Source organism: Hemicordylus capensis, chromosome 6 (genome assembly GCF_027244095.1).
Source record: "Hemicordylus capensis ecotype Gifberg chromosome 6, rHemCap1.1.pri, whole genome shotgun sequence".
Lineage (NCBI taxonomy): Eukaryota > Metazoa > Chordata > Lepidosauria > Squamata > Cordylidae > Hemicordylus > Hemicordylus capensis.
The window spans coordinates 2835055-2855670 of NC_069662.1; the positions used below are offsets into that span (position 1 = coordinate 2835055).

Here is a 20616-nt window from a genome sequence, read left to right on the forward strand (position 1 = left end):
GTCACAAACTGTGCCGTTGAGGTGTCCTTATGTGTCCCAACCCGTACCCGATTTGGTTTGTATAGGTCTAGGCGTTGCGAAGTTGATGGTGGGGACACACGGACACACACAGAGAATGCCAGGTGATCTCATAAGCCTCCTGGAAAGTAGGCTAAAAATGTCTTAAGTAAAATAATGGACAACGTAAAGATAAAGATAAGGTGTGGTAAAGATAAAGGTAAAGATAAAGTGTGCCAGAGTCTATTTCGACTCCTGGCGCCCACAGAGCCCTGTGGTTTTCTTGGTAGAATACAGGAGGGGTTGACCATTGCCTCCTCCCGCGCAGTATGAGATGATGCCTTTCAGCATCTTCCTATATCACTGCTGCCCAATATAGTACCAGTGGGGATTTGAACCGGCAACCTTCTGCTTCTTAGTCAGGCATTTCCCTGCTGCACCACTTAAGGTGTGCTTGAGGAGTATGTGAATTCGCGTCTTCCACTCCTTACCTGCAGTACTCCTAAATGTGACCTCTGCAACGCGCTGGGGCGCCACGATGGCAGAATGGAACACAGGCAGATCAGTCCCATGACACACCATCCAGGAGGAAGTTCTCTTGTGCAAGCCTTACAGATCTCACTGGACTGTAGCCAGGTGTTAAATACAGTGTGTGGTGGGGCAGTACCTCCTTCCGTCACCACCGTCAATTCACACCTTCTCCCTCTCATTCTGCCCCCAAGGACATCCCTTCAGCGAGGTACACTATTTTGTTATGCATGTAAGAGACATTATTTTATAATGCACACTGGTGATTTCACTGCACCCAACATGAAACATGTACCTGTCTTGCAGAGCACAGACTAGGACTGGGTGTGCATCTGACTCAACGAAACTTGCATTCTTTCTTTTCCTTAAAAAAACCACAACATTCTGGCAGGGTTCAGGTTCCTTTAGCAGCAACACAGCAGGCAGAAATTCAGCGAATGACACTTTTGAGATTGTTGTATCTCTGTAGAAAACCTGTGCCTGTTGAATTTCAGCCTGATGTACAGCAACTAAGAGTAAGTAAAGTAAAGTGTGCCATCAAGTTGATTTCGACTGCTGGCGCCCACAGAGCACTGTGGTTGTCTTTTGGTAGAATACAGGAGGAGTTTACCATTACCTCGTCCTGTGCTGTATGAGATGATGCCTTTCAGCATCTTCCTAGACGCTGCTGCCTGATATAGGTGGGATTCGAGCTGAAAACCTTCTGCTTGTTAGTCAAGCATTTCCCTTCTGTTAAGGTGCATTCTACTAAGGGTGCAGCGTGCCATATATATTATCGTGTGTGTGTGTGTGTGTGTGTGTGAAGTGCTTGGAGCATGCAAATTAATCAGGAAGCATGACAGAAGTTGAAGAAATAAGTTGAAATAAAAATAATAATTAGAAGCACCTTATATGCCAGCCTGGTGCATCTCTAAATACGGCAGGTCAAGCTAAATGAGACATGAAGATCTGTGCACTTAAAAAACCCCAAAGTTTTAAAACAGCCATAGCGGGGAGTAATTGGTTCTGGGCTGTAGTGCTAAGGGACAGGATTACATGCATCCCCGCATGCAATTTCTCTGAACTAAATTGTTCACTTTATATGCTGCTATTTGCCCAGTGTGGAAAAATGAACAGCTCTCCCTCCACCCACCGACCCTGCAGATCAGCAGCTGTTTTTAGACTTCAAAAACCGAAAAAGAAAAGAGCTATCCAATCAGGGATTTCATCTCATTTGGCACCAAGTTACTATTAAAATTAGCCTGGGTACAAAGTGAGCATTTCAAAGGCCCCCGATACAGTTGCATATTAAAAAGTGGAATGTTTGACCCCCACTGATAACCTGGCTCTCCTTATTACGAAGCATAAGAAATTGCAACAATAAAAGCTCTTGATTTGCATCACTTTTGTTGGAGCACAATCCCAAATATATCCAAGAGGGGCCTTTAAAATCCACACTCCCACCACTGAAATCTGAAATGGATCCCCTGCACAAGAGCCTTGCCAGAGGAAAAAAGCCACAACTTCATCCGCCTATGATGATCTTTCTTGTTGAAGCCCCTATAAATCTTGCAATTAACATACAGAATCAGGGAGCCCCAAACCAATCTTCACTCCCTTCTTCCACCCCAGGGGACTAGTGGTAGGAAATTGCAAACCTTCCAAGTCCTGAGGAAACCTAAGGTGTATGGTTATTATTTTAAATTAAGAACATAAGACCAGCCCTGCTGGATCAGGCCCAAGAAAGCCCATCTAGTCCTGTTTTACACAGTGGCCCACCAGATGCCATTGGAAGCCTACAGACAGGAGTTGAGGGCATGCCCTCCCTCCTGCTGTTGCTCCCTTGAAACCGGTATTAAGAGGCATCCTGCCTCTAAGGCTGGAGGTGGCCTATAGCCCTCCGACTAGTAGCCCTTGATAGACCTCTCCTCCATGAAGTTATCCAAGCCCCTCTTAAAGCCATCCAGGTTGTTGGCTGTCACCACATCTTGTGGCTGAGAATTCCACAAGCTGATTATGTGTTATGTGAAAAAGTACCTCCGTTTGCTGATCTGAGATTTCCCGGCAATCAATTTCATGGGATGACCCCTGGTTCTAGTGTGATGTGAGAGGGAGAAGAATTTCTCACTATCCACTTTCTCCACACCTTCCTCTATCACCAGACCTCTATCATTTCTCCCTGCAGTCGTCTTTTTAATTCGTCAACAAATTTAATGTTGTTGAGCCACAGGAACATAGGAAGCTGCCATATACTTACTGAGTCAGACCCTTGGTCTATCTAGCTCAGTATTGTCTTCACAGACAGGCAGCGGCTTCTCCAAAGTTGCAGGCAGGAACCTCTCTCAGCCCTATCTTGGAGAAGCCAGGGAGGGAACTTGGAACCTTCTGCTCTTCCCAGAGGGGAATATTCTACAGTGCTCACACTTCTAGTCTCCCATTCATATGCAACCACGGCAGACCCTGCTTAGCTAAGGGGACAAGTCGTGCTTGCTACCACAAGACCAGCTCTCTTCTCCAACCTACATTATTTTTTCCAAAGCAAAGCCTGCTCAACCAGTCCTTACCACTAACTGGGGCAGGAGGGTGACAGCAGATCTTGGGCACTCCCAATTGTTTTAATCTCTCTCTGTCTCCCTCCCTCCCTCCCCTGACCTCTTGGAATCACAGGCTTGGGAGTACCACAAGGTCATCCAGCCCAGCCCAGCTGCTCATCTGCCAAGATCTCTATTAAGGGCTACATTTCTGAAATAGGTGATGTTAGACTATGGGAAACACCTATATCAGGCAGCAGCGATATAGGAAGACATCATCTCATACTGTGCAGGAGGAGGCAATGGTCAACCCCTCCTGTATTCTACCAAAGACAACCACAGGGCTCTGTGGCCGCCAGGAGTCAAAATCGACTTGACGGCACACGTTACCTTCCTCCAGCTGCCACAGAAGTACTCCCCTGCACCTAGTGATCCTGGCTGTGATCTCAGATGGGCACCACTTGGTTATGGTTGACTAGCGGTAAGCAAAAGGTACCTGGCTGGCGCTGACACCCTCTCCAGCTTTTGCATGTCCCAGGGCTGAGCCTCAGGATCAAAAAACCGATCTCCGTCCCCCTTTGAAGTCTGCCTGTCAACGGCCATGCAGTTCAAAAACCATTGGTAAGGCTTATGCCAATCTAACCCAGGAAGAAGGGCTCCTCCTTGGGCCACCTGTCCCCAAAGAAGCCGCTTTGAGGGAGGCGCTAACCGTTTCCCCAAGCAGGTCAGGGCCGCTGTGGCGGAGGGCAACGCCCTTCTCACGAGGAGTCGCAGTCCTTTTGCCACCCACACACTTACTTACACACACACACACACCCGTTTCGCAGACGGGGAAACAGAGAGGCACGAGACCAACCGGAAAACCAGTCAGCACGAGGCGGGCACAAACCCAGGCATCCTGGCTCAGTTTTCCCGGGTCGAAGAGGGGAGGTTACTCAAGTGTGCCTCAAGGCAGGAACATGTGGCTTTGCTGCTTCAGTAATGCCTGTTCTGTGTGCCTCTTAAAAGCAAAAGTGCCTTGCCAGGAAAAGTAAGTGGCAACTTCATTTAGGCCCCTGGCCTTGATGCCGTAGCAACACATAGAGCTGCTTCCTACCGAGTCAGACCCTTGGTCCATAATCTAGCCAGGTATTGTCTACACTAACCGGCCGCAACTCTCCAAGATTTCAGTCCGGGGTCTTTCCAGGCCTACCTGGAGATGCTGCCAGCCAGGGACTGCAGCTGGGTCCTCCTTCATGCCAGCAGAGGATCGACCACACTGAGCTACAGCCTCGTTCCCATGAGGCAGTGGAGTGGTGACGGAGTGGGATGCGGAGGGGTGGTCAGCCTGAGGGCTCTCTAAACGATAACTCCCATCTAACTTGGCAAAGAGGCACCTTTTACCGTGGTGATTCTCTTGATTTAGCAGGGGGAGAGTAACTGGCCCTCTCCACCCCCAGCACAGGACCTGCTGGTGTCTATCTTGTGTTTCTTTTTAGACTGTGAGCCCTCTGGGGACAGGGATCCATCTTATTTATTTCTCATTTCTCTGTGTAAATCGCCCTGAGCCATTTTTGGAAGGGCAGTATAGAAATCGAAGAATTATTATTATTATTATTATTATTATTATTATTATTATTATTATTGATGATAATCAGCCTTGACTGCAGTGTAGGCCTCCTGGGTTAAAGTCTCAGACTGAGACCAGGGGGACCGAGGTTCAAATTCCTACATTGCCCGAAGTTCCCTGTGTGACCTTTAGCCAGTCTCTCCCTGAGCCTAGCCTACCTCACAGGGTTGTTGTTGTGAGGGTGAACGATGAGGCTGGGAAAGATACTCTTTCCAGGCCACTCAGCAGATCTGTGGCAAGGGCGGAACTTGAAGGCAGGCCACTCCAATGTAAGCCAGGTCCTCTAGCAGCGAGCCACACGGGCTCCCTTCCTCGCCCCGCCCCCCCGTTTGCCAACAGCAAAGCCGTGAAGCGCCCATTGTGCTGCTCTGCCTGCCCTTTGGCCTGGAGCGAGGCTGCCTCTGCCTTGCCGCACACACAGGAGTGACCCACATAATTCCCACCACCATCAGCTCCCCATTGGCACCCAGGGGCTGCGTTTCCGTCCTCTTCAAGGAAACTGGGTCAAGTGCCACAGGATCCTCAGTGAGGCATCGCTTGCCCCGAGGCTCCCCCCCCACAAGAAGCCAGGAAGATGTCTGGGGCCAGAGTGCCTGGGGGGTTCTCTAGGGAAGCCAGGAGTCCTGGCTCCTCGAATCCTCCCCTCCTTCACATTACTTCATCTTTCTAAAAAAAAAAAAGAAGTCTGAACATTATATTTATTTATGGATTCTCCTCTCCCCTCCCCTCTCTCTTCCCTTCCCTTCCCCTCCTCTCCCCTCCTCCCTTCCCTTCCTCTCCCCTCCCCTCCTCCCTTCCCTTCCCCTCCTCTCCCCTCTCCCTTCCCCTCCCCTCCTCTCCCCTCCTCCCTTCCCTTCCCCTCCTCTCCCCTCTCCCTTCCCCTCCCCTCCTCTCCCCCTCCTCCCTTCCCTTCCCCTCCTCTCCCCTCCTCCCTTCCCTTCCCCTCCTCTCCCCTCTCCCTTCCCCTCCCCTCCTCTCCCCTCCTCCCTTCCCTTCCCCTCCTCTCCCCTCCTCCCTTCCCTTCCCCTCCCCTCCTCTCCCCTCCTCCCTTCCCCTCCTCTCCCCTCTCCCTTCCCCTCCCCTCCTCTCCCCTCCTCCCTTCCCTTCCCCTCCTCTCCCCTCCTCCCCTCTCCCCTCCTCCCTTCCCTTCCCCTCCTCTCCCCTCTCCCCTTCTCTCCTCTCCTCTCCCCTCCTCCCTTCCCCTCCTCTCCCCTCCTCCCTTCCCTTCCCCTCCTCTCCCCTCCTCCCTTCCCTTCCTCTCCCCTCCCTTCCTCCCCTCTCCCCTCCTCCCTTCCCTTCCCCTCCTCTCCTCTCCCCTCCTCCCTTCCCTTCCCTTCCCCTCCTCTCCCCTCCTCCCTTCCCTTCCCCTCCTCTCCCCTCCTCCCTTCCCTTCCCCTCCTCTCCTCTCCCCTCCTCCCTTCCCTTCCCCTCCTCTCCTCTCCCCTCCTCCCTTCCCTTCCCCTCCTCTCCCCTCCTCCCTTCCCTTCCCCTCCCCTCCTCTCCCCTCCTCCCTTCCCTTCCCCTCCTCTCCCCTCCTCCCTTCCCTTCCCCTCCTCTCCCCTCTCCCTTCCCCTCCCCTCCTCTCCCCTCCTCCCTTCCCTTCCCCTCCTCTCCCCTCCTCCCTTCCCTTCCCCTCCCCTCCTCTCCCCTCCTCCCTTCCCCTCCTCTCCCCTCTCCCTTCCCCTCCCCTCCTCTCCCCTCCTCCCTTCCCTTCCCCTCCTCTCCCCTCCTCCCCTCTCCCCTCCTCCCTTCCCTTCCCCTCCTCTCCCCTCTCCCCTTCTCTCCTCTCCTCTCCCCTCCTCCCTTCCCCTCCTCTCCCCTCCTCCCTTCCCTTCCCCTCCTCTCCCCTCCTCCCTTCCCTTCCTCTCCCCTCCCTTCCTCCCCTCTCCCCTCCTCCCTTCCCTTCCCCTCCTCTCCTCTCCCCTCCTCCCTTCCCTTCCCTTCCCCTCCTCTCCCCTCCTCCCTTCCCTTCCCCTCCCCTCCTCTCCCCTCCTCCCTTCCCTTCCCCTCCCCTCCTCTCCCCTCCTCCCTTCCCTTCCCCTCCTCTCCCCTCCTCCCTTCCCTTTCCCTCCTCTCCCCTCTCCCTTCCCCTCCCCTCCTCTCCCCTCCTCCCTTCCCTTCCCCTCCTCTCCCCTCCTCCCTTCCCTTCCCCTCCCCTCCTCTCCCCTCCTCCCTTCCCCTCCTCTCCCCTCTCCCTTCCCCTCCCCTCCTCTCCCCTCCTCCCTTCCCTTCCCCTCCTCTCCCCTCCTCCCCTCTCCCCTCCTCCCTTCCCTTCCCCTCCTCTCCCCTCTCCCCTTCTCTCCTCTCCTCTCCCCTCCTCCCTTCCCCTCCTCTCCCCTCCTCCCTTCCCTTCCCCTCCTCTCCCCTCCTCCCTTCCCTTCCTCTCCCCTCCCTTCCTCCCCTCTCCCCTCCTCCCTTCCCTTCCCCTCCTCTCCTCTCCCCTCCTCCCTTCCCTTCCCTTCCCCTCCTCTCCCCTCCTCCCTTCCCTTCCCCTCCTCTCCCCTCCTCCCTTCCCTTCCCCTCCTCTCCTCTCCCCTCCTCCCTTCCCTTCCCCTCCTCTCCCCTTCTCTCCTCTCCTCTCCCCTCCTCCCTTCCCTTCCCTTCATGTCTTTATATGCCATCTTTCATAAGGCACCCCAAGGTGGTTGGGAAGCATGTGTTTCTTGATCCTTCATGGGTTAATCCAGAATATTTTCCCACAGTTTCTCCATATCCAGGGCATTTCCAAGTCAGTGCCTGCTTTTTTGGCTAAGATGGAAGGGTTCCGCTTTCTGGCTGTTGATTCTGCCTCAGGCGAGAACCTGCCTTGGTTTTGCACATCACATTATTGCAGTGCAGCTTTATTCTGGAACTGTCATCACTGCCTCACAGCTGGAGGAAGCCGCTTTCAAGTTCCTCCTTTCTGGCTACAACCCATCTCCTCGGGCCTCCAGAAAGCAAACAAGTCCAGCCCCAATAAATGTGCAGATGTTGCAAGGTTCAAGAAAGGGGGGCTAGTAAAAAGATCTCAAGAGGTTTGGATCAAAGTCTAAAGTGTCTGCTCAGAAGCTGAATGGCACAGGAGTGGGGAGCCGAGAGAGCAGCTCAGTGCTAAAGAATAAACAGTAGGAGCAAATAGAGGTTGATATTCCTTCTCTGCTTGGGTGGTGAAGGACACGAGTTCAAAACCAGCCCCACCACAAAGCAAGCCAACTTGGCAATCTTGTGCCAGATGGATTTGGCACAATACAGCAGAAAAGAGGGCTGCACAAGCCTCTTGGAAAGGAAAGGAAGGGAAGCAAGAGCACTAACAGCATGGGAGGCACCCTCTGGCTAATGCCTGTGACGTCACCCAGGGCTCAGCTCCTGTTCGTCTCCTTGCACAGAAGAGGTTTCTGCTGGATCATGCCCCAGTAAACTGGTAGCAAAGAGGGATACCATTTGGACTGTGTTTCAGGCACTGCATCTAGAAACTGAACAACTGAGACCATCAATTGCAAATACATTTAGGACAGCAGCAGCAACATATGAATTACAGTGCATCTGATAGTATGTGCTCAGTGTAGGCTACAAACAGCCTCCAAGCCCCATGGAACATTTCTGCTAGTAACTTGCCATCCTGCAAGGGGATATGTCCCGACAGCTTAGCAGTCAGAGCTAACTATCAGGTCTTTGGGTGCCAGCTTTGATGACCAGGGCCTTAGAATCACATTGTTTAATGACTATGAGGATTTTAGCTGCACTTCCTAAGTTCCACCCTAAATCAGAAGTGCTTTATAGGGTTCCCAGCCTTGGTGTTGGACTACAACTCCCACCATCCCCAGCCAAAATGTGATTGCAGATTAAATACATTGTAGGTTAAACTATACATCCAGTTATCAAGACAACATCCTTTCAACAGGCCTGTATCCTGTTGCACTTTGCAGTTCCACGGAGTGCTTGCAAAATCTCTACTAGGCTTAAAGCCTTTTCAGGAAATCTTCGCTAAATCACAGGGTGTCAGGGACCAACAACAGAAGGTTGTATAATGGCTGTCTTTTATATTTTTACAGGGGAAGCAGCAAAGGAGAGCTGATCCTGTGGTAGTGTTACAGACCAGGCCTGATTTATATACTAAATATGCTCATTAGCTAGTATACAAAATAGGTCTGGACCAAGTTCTTTTATATTAGTGACCATGTATGATCTGGATGCAAGGAAGAAAGGAGATCAAACCACTCAAAAGGATTCAATGGGCTTTATTGAGTATAAAAGACTAATCTAGCAAAGCAGAAAGCAGAACCCTCTATCAATATTAGCAACAGTATTTAAACAGAACATCCTAACCAGTACCAATATTCACCCGTGTGCCTAACTAACATATGTGTGTGCAATTAAATCTTCCTAGAGCCTAATACAGTTCAGATACAGACGGAAAAGATGGGGGTGGGGAGACTGAGGGCAGGCATGGTTTTTGGAATTAGTAGGGGGAAAGAAGGGGGGGAGGAGAAGGGAGCAGGGAAAGGATGGAGGGACCCAAGGCTTGTAAAGGAGCAGCATATTTACCAGGATCAGAGACTCGAGCGGAGATCTTTTCAGCTGAAGTCTTTGGCGGAGACAGGAGTTGTTGCAGTGCTCAGATCAGGCAGCTTGGGCAGCAAAACTCAGGCATTGCTGTAGTTTCTGTTCATGAACAGAATTCCTGCTTTGCCCCGCGGCTTAGCAGCAAACTCTGGGATCCTCGTGAGCAGCTTTTGCTGTAGGCAAAAGATTGCTAAACTGCCATGTCCAGAGACTCCTTCTTATAGTGGTTCCATCCTTTGATGTCCATTTGAGTCTTCTGGATCACAAAAGGCATTTATTTCTGCTATCCTCTGAATGTTGTCTTTTAATTACCAAAAATCTCTCAGGATATTTGGTCAGTTCAGAGAGATCTCAATCTTATCTGTAAACTGCTATCTTGAGGAGGGGACATAGTCCAAAGCAAATCTGCATCCCAGATGTGCTAGCCTGGTCCCAAAAAGGTGTTAAATTTTCAAGAGTTAGTGAGAAAATTAGTTGTGAGACAGCAATTACATTATTTCTTGTGTACCTCTATCTAGTGTGTATTTAAAGTAACATCAAAAGGTGTACACGTGTGAGGCAGGTTAATCAACACATTTGACTTAAGGCAGAAGCATCCTGTTACTGGACAACAGGTTAATCTCAGCAGTGTGAGACTGGTAATTAAGCCTGACCCATTGTCTCAGTGAGTTTCCACAGACGCTGATAACCAATGCTAGATTACCCCTGCCTCTACAAATCATTTACCAGGCAGTACCCAGGCAGATCTAATTGAACTCTTAATATAAAATGAAATCAGACACAGGCCTATATATGTATTAATATTTTGGGGTGCTCATAACAGTAGCAAGCATGACTTGTCCCCTTAGCTAAGCAGGGTCCACACTGGTTGCATATGAATGGGAGACTAGAAGTGTGAGCACTGGAAGAGCTTCACCTCAGGGAATGGAGCCGCTCTGGGGAGAGCAGAAGGTTCCAAGTTCCCTCCCTGGCAGCATCTCCAAGATAGGGCTGAGAGAGACTCCTGCCTTCAGCCTTGAAGAAGCCGCTGCCAGTCTGTGCAGACAATACTGAGCTAGATGGACCAAGGGTCTGACTCAGTATATGGCAGCTTCCTATGTTCCTATGTAGATGCTGAAAGGCATCAACCCACACTGCGTGGTAGGTCGCCATGGTCAACCCCTCCTGTATTCTACCAAAGAACACCACAGGGCTCTGTGGGCACCAGGAGTCAAAACTGACTTGACAGCACATTTTACTTTTATGTTCCTATGTAAATACAGAATGCCGCATGGATTCTGGTGTACAGAATGCCAGCCATTTCCCCCACCTGGTTTTAAAATTGTGGCTCATGATAAGCCCCTGTGCATTTCAATGGTGCTTGAGCAGGATAGCTTCCTGCCGGGTTGTGGACCCAGCTAGCCAGTGGGAAGCCGTTTGGGTTTCAGCCTCAACCCCCACCCACCAAAAATGTCTTGGGCTGGGCCTGTGTGACTTGCACCACACCTGCAAGATCACACTATTTTATTCTAGATTAAAGAAGCCAGAATAACGTCCCCCTCCTGGAGCTTTTATGCACAACAGGTTTTACCGCGGGTTTATGGGGAGGCTTTACTTCGAACTCGAAGTTGTTCCCAAAAATCTCCCCAAATAGTGGATTTTATTAATCCGGATATAAATCGGGTTACACTCTAATGCACAGTGAAAACCCCAAATTGTGTGTGAATTGCTCCCTGATAACTTGCAGAGACCTCGGGGTAAATCTAGCATGTATGTGAACACACACCCTCCCTTGCAGAGGAGATAGGAACATAGGAAGCTGCCATATACCGAGTCAAACCATTGGTCCATCTAGCTCAGTATTGTCTACACAGACTGGCAGCGGCTCCTCGAAGGTTGCAGGCAGGAATCTCTCTCAGCCCTATCTTGGAGATGCCACCAGGGAGGGAACTTGGAACCTTCTGCTCTTCCCAGAACGGCTTCACCCCCTGAGGGGAAGATCTTACAGTGCTGCTCACACTTCTAGTCTCCCATTCATATGCAACCAGGGCAGACCCTGCTTAGCTAAGGGGACAAGGCATGCTTGCTACCACAAGACCAGCTCTCCTCTCTGAGATGCGAGTTAAAGGGCTACAAAAGCCCCGTGTGAAAAGCTTCCTGGTTCTGTGTTTGCAGCTACCAACACAGGTTGGGATCCCCAGTCCATCCATTGGCATATGTTGAAAAGGGCAAGGAGAATCCATTCTTCCGTGCCAAACTGTAATGTACAAACCAGTGGAGACTCACAGCTCACTCCTTGCAGGGCAACCAGACAACTGTATGGTCTGCCGTCATTTTGCTCGTTGCATGTTTTGCGTGCAGGAGGTCCCCAGTTCAATCCCCAGCATCTACTGGCATAGCTGGCAGGGAAATAGCCCTGTCTGAAACCATGACAAGCTGCTGCCAGTCAGAGTAGATAATACTGAGCTAAATGGAGGAGGGGGTCTGACTCAGTATATGGCAGCTTCCTATGTTCCTAATGTATTCTGGAATGACCACCATACTACTTCTGGGCTCACACAACAACTCTCCATCCTTGTCTTGTATTGAAGGCTCTTGGCCTTTTAAGGCAGGATGCAGCTTGGCCGTTTCAGCCACCACGGCCCTTGCCAGGATCCCATAGAAAGGGGCAAGAATCTACCTTTCTTCAGTTCCCAAACCACCTAATGGTTTCTGTGTCTAAGCCCCCACTCATCTCACATTTCTAGACTCATTAAAAAAAGTCTCCCACCTCTATGCCATTGGCTGAGCTCCTGTGATGTCATGGAATGCTCATAAACATTCTAACTGCTCAAGGGGAAGCTGGCAGCTATAGAAGAAGGGCAGAGAAGTACAAAAGAAAGTGTCTGTGCAAGGGTGGGAGTGGAGGACCCGGAGATTCAAGGAAAGGAAAGGCCCGTAGGAGGAAAACCTCATGCATGGCCTAGGGACAGGAGGGCTGTCTGCTGCTACCAGAACAGGAGTGGGCTTGGGGGGGGGGGCGCTGGGAGGCTGCAGGGGCTCTGGCCTGAAAGCCAGCCAAGTCTGAAGTGAACTAGCCAGCCAATCCTTTGGCTGTGATGAGGCAAGTGGGTTTGTGGTTTGTGGCACAAGCTGTGAATGTAGCAGTGAAATTAATTAAAAGCAGCACACAGAGAGAGAGAGGGAGCTGTTAAAAGCTCCCCCATCCCGCAGTTTCATCCAACCGGACAGAGCCGTGGCCAGGTTTTCTGAGACATCCCTGGATTGCTGCCAGGCTGGTTTGGGTCAGAAATTTATTTGACAAATGATTGACAGCCCTGGGACAAGCATGGCCCGGAGGAGAAATCTCCCTCTTTCCTCTGAGTCATACCTTGCTGCAGGGCAACCCTATTGCAGCCTCCCCTGAGCCCCAGAGGGAGGGCCCTGGGCCGGGTGGGGGGGGGGGCTAGGACAAAGCATCAGCTGTGGCAAGGGGTGCCGAGGGCCTGGTCTCTGAGAAAGGGACCGGGTCTGGCAAAGGAAGACGGAAGGCAGGAGAAAGCCAGCCAGCCAGCCCGTCTTTATTACAGTCTTTGACCAATAACCAGGAGACAGCCCCTGGGCTTGCTCCCTGCACCTAAAGGCAGCACAGACTTCCTCAAGTTTGTAGAAAGCGTGTTAAATCTTGGCTTTTTACCCAGGCTCTTAAATGTTTGTCTCTACTGCTGCTTCTTTGTATTTTGTATCTTTTTAATCAGATTTGTTTTATATATTAGCTTAATATTTTAATTGTGTCATTTTTTATAGTCTCATTTTCAATTTTTGTGTAAACCGCCTTGGGATCGTTATAAGGAAAGGCGGTATATAAATTTAACAATAAATAAAATACATAAATAAAGGCTACCATCGGTTTCTCCAGTGCTTTTTGAAAGAGGTGCATTCTAGGCAGAAATCCTACAAGGGCACACCTCTCCCCCCCCCACTGCTGCATTGCATTCCACACCTGTTGCATTTCTGCCTGTTAACAGCCAATAGACCCTGCCAGAGAATAGGAAAGAGGAGGTGGGAAGCCCTTAATTCTCTCCCTAGAATTGTGGTGGAAGCAATCTCACAGGCCGCTCTGGGGAGATGAAATCTCCTGCGGGCTCCCAGGTAACCATCTGCCTTTATTAAGGATGACTGTTTGTCCCTGGAAGGGGTCCAGACCGGGCTGAACGCCAGAGCCAAATGTACACCCCCCCCCTTCCATGCTGAATGTCCAAAGCCAGTTCTTGGCAAAGAACAGCTTAACTGCCAACCACAAGTTTCTAGCACCTCCTGGTGACAGCAGGAGGGACTGCACCCTACAAATAGAGATGTGGGACAATGGAGGTTAGGGAGAAAAAGGTATTAAAGGTTTGGAATCCAGGCGTCCCAGCATCCAGACCCCGCCATCTCACCCACAATCCCACAATCCCATCCAAGTGCTCCCTACAGTCTTGGTTACCCAAATCTCCTGCTCTCTGTAGGGCTGAAATGAAGTTCTTCACCACAAATTCCTCTGAGTGAATGTTGATCTCAGATATTCAGATGGGGTGATGTTGTCCTAATATTAAGATACTTGCTGAATATTTGATGTTAGTAATCGGCAGCAAATGCCACTGAGTCTCAACCCTGGAAACTTTACAGTTATTGATAGGAGACATGCAATGGCAATAGTACTGCGCTGTTGAACTGCAATCACATTTAATAGAGAAGAGGAGAGCTGGTCTTGTGGCAGCAAGCATGACTTGTTCCCTTAGCCAAGCAGGGTCCACCCTGGTTGCATATGAATGGGAGACTTGATGTGTGAGCACTGGAAGATATTCCCCTTATTAGGGGACGGAGCCGCTCTGGGAAGAGCATCTAGGTTCCAAGTTCCCTCCCTGGCAGCATCTCCAAAATACAGCTGAGAGAGCCTCCTGCCTGCAGCCTTGGAGAAGCAGCTGCCAGTCTGTGCAGACAACACTGAGCTAGGTGGACCAAGGGCCTGACTCAGTATACGGCAGCTTCCTATGTTCCTAATACTTAACACTGATTGCTTTCCGGCCAGGCTTCAGCAGGGGTCTGCTTCCAGTTGGGGGACTGCTGAGGCAAGGGCAAGGGTCCAAAGGCGCAAGGCCAAGGTCAGGGCCAGCAAGTCAGGACCGGAGGGATCAGAGACGGGGGCAGAGTTCGGGATCCAGTGATGACTCTGCCAGCTGCTCACAAGGCACTCTTCAGACTGAAGAACCCAGAGTCCCGCAAGCTCCCATTGCTTCCCCAGATCGCCTGGTCCGGCTGCGCTGTGGTGCAGCAGGACTCAAGTCAACGGCTCCCTCTTGCCAGGTGGTGCAAGGAGTGAGGCACCTGGACCTGGCTGCTGCAGGCCTTGGCTGGAGACCCTTGGGCTGACCGGCAGTTGGCCACTGGCCTCTGGCAGCTGCCAAAGCCAAAATAAGGCAGTGATGCCAGTGAGTCTGAAGCACTGGAGTGTTCAAAATGCAAATGTCAGATTTCACATCTGAAATTTCGCTCTTGAGCTTTGAATGGCAGAACCAGGGATGGGGGCAGCGTTGTGAATTTCTAGCTTCAGCTCAAGCCCTAGCCGGCAAGGGTTGCCAACTTTTATTCCTGGATATACTCCTGTGCCTTTAATCTGCAGACAGACATTTAACAAAGGACTTTCCCCCCTGCAGTGGAGATTAGTAGTGGGGAGAAGCACGGCTACATTTCCGTGACTTGGGGCTGTTATTCAAGGTACAGGAGCAGATCCGGGGGGGGGGGTTGGTAATCCTATAACCAGCTAAAATCTGGGGGAAAGAACCAACATTCTGAATTCCTGTCCTAAGCCACTCAAATTCTGGTAGCTTGCTGGATTGGTCTCAAAAGAACAGAAGATTCCGCGCCAGTAATAATCCTATAGTTTATTTTGCCAAATTGATAAAAAAATAAAATAATTTAGCAGATTTGTATACCATCCTCACATTTCTGGGTGGTTTCCAATAAAACAGTACAGAATAAAAACAAAGTCAAAACATCAAAATATTAGAACAATTTAAAACAATGATAGATTCTATAAATCTAATTACAATTCCTGCCGTGGAGATTAGTAGTAGGGAAACGCTTTGCTACATTTCTGTGATTTGGGCTGTTATTATTCTTACTGGCATAGAAATATGCAAGGTTTGGAGTTTCACATAACTCTTTGTCTGACGGAGAATTCTGTGATACCCAGAACCTTGAGTGTCCCTGCTTCAACCCATGGCAGTCAAATAATGTGATTTTGTTTTATTTCTTCCGTTATACTGTGTGTGTGTGTGTGTGTGTGTGTGTGTGCGCGCGCGCTAGATTGAAAACAAAATCTACAAACTCCAGTTTATGGTTCCCAAGGAGTGGGGGTGGGGGGGGCAACACCCAGTGGGTAGCCTGGACTCCAGGGTTCTATCGCCGGATTGTGGGAACATTTTCGGAGGGCCCGCTGAGTTGCAAATGCCCTTTGACTCTTTGACAAAGCAAGGAGGATTTCCTTAATTGCCTTTGACAGTTGCTGCTGTGTCCCTCCCCTGCCCCCTCCCATTCCAGCCCTGCCTTGGCACTGGGTGGGGGAGCTAATCTTAGCCTGGGAGGATTGCAGCAACCACTGCCCCCCCCCAGCTAATTCCCACTGTTGGGTGTTCTCAGGATGCAGCCAGCACTTGGGACCGGGTGCCAGCCAAACAGTGACGCCTGGTGGGGGGACCACAGAGCCCCCCACTGAAGCCACCTTCCCCCCCTTCCCGTGGAGCTTGAAAGGTGAGCCAGGTGGGGTTCCTCTGCTTTTGTGTGTGTGGGGGTCTTTGGGGCATCCCTTAAACAGTGATTGGGCTGTGGGTGGGTTTGGGGTGGGCTGCATGGACATTGCAGGGTAGAAAGTGGGGCACAGAGGAGTAGGAATTTGGGGTGGTACCTTGGGAGGGTGGAGAGAGGAGGAAGGATGCCTTGGAGGCTGCCCAAGGAGTGTCGGACCAGAGGCATTGGAGGACAGAAAGGCCCTGTGCCCGTGCGGAGGGAGGGCGGTGCAGGGCATCGGAGGGTGTTCTGCTGGATCAGGTCGAAATGGGCCCATCTGGTCTCGCCCAGCAACCTGCTTCCCGCCGTAGCCGGCTAAGTGCCTCCGGGAAGCTCACAGGCACAAAGGCAACACCTTCTCCTGCCATCTCCCCCACCCCCCAGCAACTCGTTTTCAGAGGTACACTGCCTCTAAACATGGAGGTTCCATTTAGCCATCATGCCTTTCCATGCATTGTCAACTTTGTTTTTTAAGGCCATCTAAGCCAGGGGTTCTCCAGCTGGGCTCCCCAGATGCCGCTGGACTACAACTCCCAGCATTCCCAGACAAGGGGACGGGAGTTGTAGTCCAACAACATCCGGGGAGCCCAGCTGCAGAACCCCTGGCTTAAGCCCTGGTCTGGGGTGGGGAGCTGGTCTTGCCGTAACCGCGGCTGTGTGAAGCTGCCTTCTGCTGAGTCAGAGCCTTGATCTGTCCGGATCACGACTGTCTGCACTGGCTGGCAGCAGCCCTCCATGGTTTCAGGCAGGGGGCTTTGCCAGCCCTACTTGAGGATACTGCCAGAGATTGAACCTGAGCCCATGCATGTACTGCAGCCCGGTCCCCAGCTGGGGAAGTGGGTTGGTTTGAGTCCAGGTGAGAGAGAGGAGAGCTGGTCTGGTGGTCGCCAGCATGACTTGTCCCCTTCGCTAAGCAGGGTCCAGGCTGGTTGCATCTGAATGGGAGACTTGATGTGTGAGCAGCACTGTCAGATCTTCTGCTAAGGGGATGGAGCTGCTCTGGGAAGAGAAAGAGGGTCCCAAGTCCCCTCCCGGGCAGCATCTCCAAGAGAGGGCTGAGAGAGACTCCTGCCTGCAACCTTGGAGAAGCCGCTGCCAGTCTGGGCAGACAATACTGAGCAATTTGGACCAAGGGTCTGACTCAGTCTATGGCAGCTTCCTATGTTGCTAGGACCGAACAGGTGAGAATGGGGCAGGATTGCCAGTTTTGGGGAGGAGAGAGAGCGCTCCCATGAATGAGGAACGGCGGCGGCAGCAGGGACGGCCCTTTCATGAGGCAAGCGGAGGCGGCTGCCTCAGGTGGCAGGTTACGGGGGTGCGAGCCGGTTGACAAGTTGCCCCCGGCCACTGCTGTCAGGGCAGGTCTTGGGGACTGAGCTGGCCCCTGCCAGCTTTGCGTGGGGCGCCTCTCCTCACCCGCCTTGCAAAGCACCAGGAAGGCAAAGGAGGCAGCCTGCCGGCAACCGGCCCCCCCACCCCACCCCCACTTCCAGAGCTTTCAAGGGTCGAGTCTGAAAGCAGGCCGACCCCCCTCATCAGGGGCAGGGGCAAGGCACCCTCGGGCCCCTCGACTCAGGAGCCGCACTCAGATCGGTGCCTTCGGTGCTCCTCTTTTCAAAAAGCAAACTCGTGAGTTCCTTCAGAGGGACCTTTCGGCTTCTGTGCACAGTATTTGCATGTGAGCTTTCTGGACGAGTTGCTAAGATTTGGCTGGCGGGGGGACTGTTTGTAGAAAGGGGGGCTGGTTGAGTGGCAGGGTGTGTGTGTGTGTGGTGGGTTAAAGCCAAGGCCCAGTGCCCCCCTCTGAGCTCTGGGGGGAAAGATGCCCAAGAGATCCATCTCCCCCTCTTTGGTTTCCCTGAGGGGGCTAGCTGGAGGGGTTGGCTGACCCCGCGGAGGAGAGGTCTAGCCATGGGCAAGCGGAGGGTGAGTCCCCGTCAGGGCAGCAGGGAGGATTCTAGGTCAAGTGAGAGAAAGCAGGGAAGGGAGAAGGCTGTGCCTTCATCATCTAAAGGTCCTGAGTTCAAGCCTCAGAGAGGGCACACTTTATGGGGGACGCCGAGGACGTAGCTCGGGGGTAGGGAAGGTCCCCGGTTCAATCCCTGGCAGCATCTCCAGGTCGGGCTGGGAGAGACTCCTGCCTGCAACCTTGGAGAAGCCGCTGCCAGTCTGGGTAGTCACTACTGAGCTAGATGGACCAAGGGTCTGACTCACTAGGAGGCCGCTTCCTAAATTCCCACGCCCCTACGATGCTGTGAGTAGACCTGTGGGTTTCCCCTTGGCCAACTCTTTCTTTAAAAGCTCTCTTGTGCTGCTGTTTGTTTGTGCATACCTTTGAAGGGATTTGTCTGTGCTAATGAACAGTGTGTTACTGTTGGTGCCTCGCTGGTGCTCAGGATTCTGAGTGTCACAGCCTCTAGGTCTGAATTTGAGGAACATTTACTCGCTTTACCTGAAGCCAGGTCAACCCAAGACCAGTTTTCCCCCAAGTTCTTTGTTGTTAGAAATCAGGGGCGCGGGGGGAGAGGTGGGGGAGCAGGAGGGTTTCATCTTAAATCCCAAACCCTCTTCCTTTGGGTAAATACAGGCGTAACCTGTACTTTTAAAGGGGGTTGTCTTAAATTCAGAGTCATCATCTATTTGGATACATGCAGTAATTGTGGCTGGGGGTGATGGGAGTTGTAGTCCAGAGTGGGTCAGGTCTGGGTCTCTGCCATCCTGTGACAGCACCCAACATCTCCCACTCCAGGCGGCCAAATCTTGCCTCCTGGCCGGGCCGCCCTCTGACAGAGCACAGCTGCTTCAGTGCCCCGGCTAGTCCCTTGACTCAGTGCAAGGGATCCTGGGAGAGCCACTAGCTACCCTTGTCCCCCAGGTGGGCGCAAAGCAAAGAGGAAAGCATGTTATGTAACCCTGCCGCGCTCATAAGGAGCCTCGTAACCTGATGCAAAAGCTTCCCAGAACCGTTTGCAGTGACAGGCCGGGTGCAAAGGACTCTGGGAAAGTCCACCATTTCCGCTGGACGGCTGCCATCTTGCCTGGGGCCGCCACAATGGAGCTGTCCCCAGAATCCTCTGCAAGAGCAACTCAGCGGGAGGCAGTCCCATGACTGGGGATCTTGCAGCATCCTACAGAGAGGGCGTGAGCCACGCTTAGGCCACGAAATCCGCTTACCACGTGGATTATCAAAGGTTTTGCCGCTTGGATCCTGATGGAGTTGGACAGGCCCTTTCCCTCCCCCCACCTCTGGCACGTGAGACTCAGCAAGGGGCAGTGGTCTCTCTCTCCTTCTCCCACTTCCCCAGCTCTCACGCAGCAACCCCACGTACTACAGGGAAACCCATAAGAGGGCGACCACTTCAGGCCACACTCACAAAGCTCAGGAGTTGGCAAGAAGGAAGTTATCTGAAGGAGCCACAAGCCCACTAGCCATAAAAGTGGGTCCACCATGTGCTGATCACCGTGCTGTGGAAATCTGGGTAGAACTGAAGAAGTCCAGGGTTCAATTGGCTTTTGAGGTTCTCAGGTAGATGTCGGGTGGATTCAATCGAGGCTGCTGCGGCTACAAGGCTTACAGGGTATAGCAGCTAAAATTGCATGGAATCTGTCAGGGTGGTGGTGGAAGAGAACGGGTCTGCCCTGATTACATCTGAACGGGAGGCTGCTAACTGGGCAAAGAGGCACCTTTTTAACGTGGTGATTCTCTTTATTGAGCAGGGGGAGAGTAACTGGCCCTCTCCACCCCCAGCACAGGACCTCCAGTGACTGTTGCTGGTGTGTGTCCTATGTTTCTTTTTAGAATGTGAGCCCTTTGGGGACAGGGAGACATCTTATTCATTTATTATTTCTCTGTGTAAACCGCCCTGAGCCATTTTTGGAAGGGCGGTAGAGAAATTGAATACAATCATCATCATCATCATCATCATCATCATCATCATCCATGTGAGCACAGTAAGATATTCCCCTTCGGGGCCACTCTAGGAAGAGCCCCTGCCTGATTGCATGCAGAAGGTTCCAAGTTCCCTCCCTGGTGGCATCTCCAAGATAGACTCCTGCCTTTAACCCTGGAGAAGCCGCTGCCAGTCTGTGTAGACAATACTGAGCGAGGTGGACCAAGGGACTGACTCGGTAGAAGGCCGCTTCCGCTGTCCCTATGTTCCAATCACAGCAGCAGCAGCCTGTGCAGTGCGTCCTCCTGGGGAAGCGCTCGTGGGGCTTTTCAAGGTGCTTAATTAGTAGCTTCCTCTGTGCTGCATCTGTCCGTGAAAAGGAAGCGTCGGGAGAGGAAATAAACTCCCTCCCACTCTGCCTAAGAAGGTGGCAAATTAAGAAGCAAGGCTGAAGAGGAAGCAAAGGGAAGAAGAACAGGGGTGCCGAGCGAGTTCCCGGCAGCTCCGTTTGTGCCCCTCTCTCTGGCGCTAATGAGAGCCACACTGCCTGCAGGCTGGCCATTGGTCAGGTAGAGCTGAGCAGGCTGAGAGGCCTTGTTTGGCATTCTCCAAATCATAAGGTCAAGCAGCTACTGGGGCAGAAGCTGTGGGGAGGGAGCTACTAATCAGCATTGCAGGGGACTTTTGCTGGATAGGATTGACTGCTGAGTAAATGTTATAGAAGGATCTTGGCCACAGAATGAGCATTGCCGGA

The 20616-nt window shown here is 52.0% G+C and overlaps 1 protein-coding gene across 2 annotated transcripts in view; it reads left to right on the forward strand.

The window, feature by feature from the left end:
• The window catches only part of GRK1 (G protein-coupled receptor kinase 1), a 42610-nt gene that overhangs the window by 9009 nt on the left and 12985 nt on the right, over nucleotides 1-20616 (forward strand). Inside the window, exon 2 of one of the 2 annotated variants that reach the window (XM_053263113.1) lies at nucleotides 15826-15936. The exons of the other annotated variant lie outside the window; for it this stretch is intronic. The gene's annotated coding sequence lies outside the window, so the exon portion shown is untranslated. The remainder of the gene's footprint in view (nucleotides 1-15825; nucleotides 15937-20616) is intronic. 2 annotated transcript variants of the gene reach the window in all.